Raw genomic sequence first — 5,629 nt, forward strand, 5'->3', positions numbered from 1 at the left:
TCATCGTTAGATCGATTCCTTATGGGACCATAGCCTTATGGGATAGTGAAGGTGACTGCTCACAGCTGTGGTGGTGGCATTTTGAGGATGTTTTCTTGCATCTCAAAAGATGAAGGACTGGGGACAGACAGGCTGGGCTGTGAAGCTAGGTTCTAAATCTCAAGGGCCTGTTCCTCGAGTTCTGCTTCCTCTAGCTCCCCACCTCCCAAGACTTCCACAGTTTCCCAAATAGTACCTGTGATGGTTTGTGTATTCTTGGGCCAGGGAGTGGCACCTGATTGGAGTAGGTGTGCCTCTGTGGATGTGGGCTTAAGATCCTCACCCTACTTGCCTAGGAGTCAGTCTTCCACTGGCAGCCTTTGCATGAAGACATAGAACTCTCAGCTCCTCCTGCACCATGCCTGCCTTGATGCTGCTATGCTCCCACCTTGATGATAATGGATTGAACCTCTGAACCTATTAGCCAGTCCCAATTAAATGTTGTTTTTATAAGACTTGCCTTGGTCATCGTGTCTGTTCACAGCAGTAAAACCCTAACTAAGACAGTACCTCTAGCTGGGGTCTAGTTGATCAAGGACATGAACATGTGGGAGATGTTTTACATCTATAACAGTTCAGTGGTCTTAGGTACTTAGCAGTATTACTGGTGAGAAGAGCCCTTGCTACCGTGGTTTAGTGGGAAGAGTCTAGTGATGTGCCTGGTAGCCTACATGCTCATGGCTGCCCACCTCCCACAGTCAGGAGTTGTCTAAATTATCTGTTCCCAGATTCTGACAGTGTTGGAGCCGAGGAACCCTGGGCCAAAGGGTGAAACCCAAGCTTCTTGTACAAGGGTATGAGACGCATCCTGCCTCCATTCTCCCCTCCTGGCACGATGCTTGTCTTCCCTCACACCTAACTCTAAAGATAACCACAGATCTTTCCCTTCTGTAGTGCCACTTGTCATGTTTCCTCTACCTGTCTGTCCCTTCTCCATCTGTCTGTCCCTTCTCCATCTGTCTGTCCCTTCTCCATCTGTCTGTCCCTTCTCCATCGGGGCAATGCTTAGTGGCTAGGGCTTACCCATCTCCCTCTCTTCTAAGAAGGCTACCTGGCCATCCAGGCTGCACTCAGCATCTTTCTGTGTTTCCCTGGCACTGTGTGCATATATCCTCACTCTCCCTACTTCTCCCTGACGTTCAGGTTTTTCTTTTTCTCCTGCTTTAACTCTGCTGCCACCTTCCTGTGTCATGGACCATGTCCATGTCCTTGATGTTTGTCACAATGCAGGCATGTTGCTCAGTTACAACCACCTTCCCTGAGGTTGTCTAGATTTAGGAATATATTTAACTCTTATTGGTTTTTCAAGACAGGGTTTCTCTGAGTAGCCCTGGCTTTCCTGGAACTCACTTTGTAGACCAGGCTGGCTTTGAACTCAGAAATCTGCCTGCCTCTGCCTCCCATGTGCTGGGATTAAAGGTGTGCGCCACCAAGCCTAGATATATATTTAACTCTTGAGAGACTTGTCTGTCTACAGAGTGTGACTCCAACCATGAACGATAGGCACTGGCCTTCAGTGTCATACAAATGACTTAGTCTACTATGGCTCTTTGTGGCTTTAAGTCTCCAGGAAAATTCTGATTGTTATCAGTTGTGGAAGACAAGATCCGTCTCCTGATGTGTGACTTTGTATTTCCTACATGGGTCTCCCAGCCTCAGCTTCCTCGTCTGTAGAATGGGAATGGCAGTAGCCTGAGCCTTCTGAGGGTTGTACTGTAGTAAAGATAATATATGTGCATGCGCTGTACACAGCATGGGTATGTGCCAGCTACCGACTGTTGGTATTTTCAGTGTCACTATTAGACAAAGAGCAACTGTGAATAAATGATCCAGGCTTTGTTAGGCATAAATACTGATTTTACGGTTTCTTTTATTATTTACATGTGAGGAGGAAGTCATCTTTTTTTTTTGCCACATAAATAATGTATGGATGGTTGAGAGTGCCTGCAGCACAAACCAGCAGCTCTGACTGAAGTGTCTGAAGATGGCTCTCTTTCCTTAATGAGTGCTACCAAGGACTAGCAGCCAACGTGGGTGGAAGGAGCTGCTGAGGCTGGGTTTCTGCCGTCCTTGCCTTCTGTCAGAAGAGAAAGGATTTTCAAAGTGGCTTCTTTCCCTGAGAAAAAATGAAGTAATGAGGGATTTTCCCCCAAGTTATTTTTGAATACCACCGACATCATTCTGGGGGCCGTGGCTTTGAAGCTCTTGCCCTTTCCCCTAAACTATCGAGGACTCCCCTCTTCCAAAAGATTAGAGAGCTAACTCTAACCCATAGCCAGCCCCTGGCTCCTCCTCAGGGATGTTAATTCTCAGATCACACAGAGCCTTGCTCCCTGGGTGCAGCAGAAAGATGCCTGCTGTTTCCCCCAGAGGCCTTTGGAATGGTTCTTGGTTCTTTTTACATTCTCTGTCTCTTCTTGCCTTTTCAGACTCCTTTTTCACAGTCCCATGCAAGAATGAAAGTCCGGGCCCCTCCATCTTTGTCTTTCACATAGCAGGCCAAGAGAAATAGTCTAAAGTTTGTTAGGACTTTTTGTTAGGCAGTGAGTACAGGGCATGAGACTGGCCTGTGCTCTCTGCGATATCTGCATCCCTGGGTCGGAGAATGCCTGTCTGGTTCTGAATATTCCAGGCTTTCAGCCTGTGGTGTGCCCTGTGCTGAATAAGGAAATCCACAAGGGACCTGCATGCAGCCTACATTTCCCAAGAAGCTCCTGGGGAAAGAATCTCACTTAGGAAGAGGAAAAAGAAAATATTTACATACCTATAAAGGCTGAGGGCCCATGGGCCTGCCCAGCCTGTGGAGATGGCCCATGCAGGAGCGCAGCACACTCGATGTCTGAACAATGTCCTGGACTAATAGCCATGGAAGATGCTCTTGATCAGAAGGCCAGAATCCATTTCTGTGAGCGCCTTCCTGCCTGTCTCCAGGACTCTGTAAAATCACATTCAATGCGTTCGCAGCTCTTGAATGTATGTAAATACCCACAGGAAAGACATGGAGATGAAGACACCACTCTAACTTTACAGAGGGCAGGAGAGTTTACTCAGGAGCCATACAGGATTGACTGCGGTCTGGAAACATCGATATAGATTTCTGCAAATGCTGAGTTGCAACCTGGTAAGAGTTTGGTGACATTTTATAGTCAAGAGGACAAAGGAAATCACAAATTAAGACAGTTTTTAAAAAAATACTCTGGGAATCCCCAGGTAGACAGGGTCCAGCTAAGTAGGGGGAATCTCTGCTTCAGATCCGATCTGATAACTTCTTAAGCCTTTTGTTTTCGGGAAGCTAGTGATCTATTCAGTTAATACACTCCGGGTAGGATCTTTACCTGAAAGATCCAAAGATGTCAGGTCAGACAGAAGAGAAGATGGTGAATGGCTATGAAGGTGGCTCAAGAGAGCCCAAGATAAATTGTGATTGAGATCTGGACCTGCAACCTTCTAAACTTCCCACAATCACCGAACTTTGAATCAGTTAATCGTCTTCTAAAAACGATCAGTATAAGTTGTGGTTTCTTTCCAGGAACATCCCTTCATAACAGCAATGGTAGATTAAATGGAGACAATAGAGGTTGCTCTGTGCTCACAGGTAAGCCAGCTATGTTCAGGGCAGGTTCTGACCTAGCAGGTAATGTGGTGTGGGAAGGGGACAGTCAGCGGTCCTCAGAGTCCGATGGGATTCAGTTCAGTCCAGGACCCCCATTGTTGAGAAAGGCTTAGTCTTTCTGAGTGTAAATGCATGCAGTCCGATCATTCTAAAGACGATCCTGTCATTACTTTGACAGATTAAATGGACCAGCGATAAAGGGAGGGATAAGAGCAGATGTTCAGGAGCTAGCAGGAAATGGTGTTATGGTATATGTAACTGGTATACTCGTGGTAAATGGCGCAGTATATAGTAAATGGTCCCTCTAGGTTGACTATAAGGCAAGGAGAAGAGTGGGTGAAATCCATGCCCAGGACTGCTTGGAGAAGAGAGACATCTGCCCAGAACAGCAACTGAGAGAAACATTCACAGGCTTTGACATCCATACATTTTCCCGGTTTGTGCAAAGTAATTAATGTTTTGATCAGGTTCAAAAGTCTTAATGAGGCCCGTGAGTGCTTAGGGGATAGAGCTGCTTTTCAAGTGGTCGATTTAGAAGATGAAGGATCGCTTTCCTCTCTGCCTGCCTGCTCTCCCTTGCTACTTCACAGGCTTAGTGTAGGGTCCCTTTCCCCTTACCACCCCAGGATAATGTCATTGTCTTCTAGGGTTTAAGGTCCCAGCACAGGTGACGCCTTCTCCTGCTTTCACTGAGTTAGAAAACCCTGTAGCTCAGCTCCACACAGGGATAATGTTCACAGCTGGGCTTTTTGGGGTGTGTGTGTGTGTGTGTATGTATGTGTGTGTGTGATAGCAAGATGTAAGTGATATAGGGGACTGGGAGAGGGAGACTCTTTAGGGAAGAGGAATGGGGTAAATACAGAAGAAGGGAGTGTAAAATATGAATGAGGGCATTTGGAAAAGCCAACAGGAATCATACTATTAACTATCTAGCCTTAAAAACCTAAAATACATGCAATTGTGCATATATATATATATATATATATATATATATATATACACACACACAGACACACACATATACATATGTGTGTGTCTATACAAGTTTTTGCTTATTTTTGAGATTTTGTTTTAACAACAACATTTCTCCCCCCCCCCTCTCCTCTCTCTTTTTCTCCATTCTCAAAACCCTCTTAAATAGCACCCTCTGCTCTCCTTCAAATCCATGGTCCTTTTCATCCACTGTTATTGTGTGCGTGTATGTATTTTTATACACACATATGAACATATGTATTTCTGACAATCATTTATTAAGTCTGTATAGCACTGCTTGTGTGTATAAATACACACAAATAGCTTTAATGAACTTTTCTCATCTTGGCTGATGATGCTCCCTCCAAGAGCCAAAGGCCACCTAAAAAAATTGTCAGTATCAAAGACAGGAAGCCCTCTTGTGAGTTGAGCTAGGACTCTCCAAGATATCCCCAAATATACTGCTTATTGCTGTCCTCCGTGGTTACCCCTGAGAGGTGAAAGGTAAGTTTCTATGACTGAAGGCACCATGCACTTCAGAAGTGGGGCCCCGAGAACCCTGAACTGGAACTGACCTGAACGCTTGATCCCTTGGGACTAGCTTTCATGATACCAGAAGGTGCCACGAAAGCTTCCAAAGAAGGTGGGTGACCAAAGGTCCTACTTAGCCATGGCACCCGTGAACTACATCAATGATCAGCATGACAGGATGAGGTAGAGTGGTGTCAAGTGTAAGTTGGTAGTAACCTAACAGGACCTAAGACCTGCTCAACCAACGGTGCCTGGTACTGGGAACCTAGCTAACACCCAGTGCTAGTGAAGTCATGGTTGTTGGAGGACAATCTGCAACCACCACTCTACTAAACCAGCACAAGTCCTAACAACAATGAATAAACACGTGTCCTTATACTCACAGATAAGTGTAGTATTTGCCCCTCATCAGGAACATTTCTATGAGCAATTAGATGGAGACCATTATAGAAAACCACACCCAATTAGATGGAG

The 5,629-nt window shown here is 45.5% G+C and overlaps 1 long non-coding RNA gene across 1 annotated transcript in view; it reads right to left on the bottom strand.

Annotated features, from left to right (window-relative positions):
• Positions 1-1,921: 1,921 nt before the first annotated feature.
• The window catches only part of LOC110285145, an 8,211-nt gene continuing 4,503 nt past the window's right edge, over positions 1,922-5,629 (bottom strand). The window contains exons 3-4 of the long non-coding RNA XR_002377024.1: positions 2,804-3,157; positions 1,922-2,155 (exon numbers count right to left, since the gene is read on the bottom strand). This is a non-coding gene — a long non-coding RNA (uncharacterized LOC110285145). The remainder of the gene's footprint in view (positions 2,156-2,803; positions 3,158-5,629) is intronic.

The sequence above is a fragment of the Mus caroli genome, chromosome 18 (assembly GCF_900094665.2).
Source record: "Mus caroli chromosome 18, CAROLI_EIJ_v1.1, whole genome shotgun sequence".
Lineage (NCBI taxonomy): Eukaryota > Metazoa > Chordata > Mammalia > Rodentia > Muridae > Mus > Mus caroli.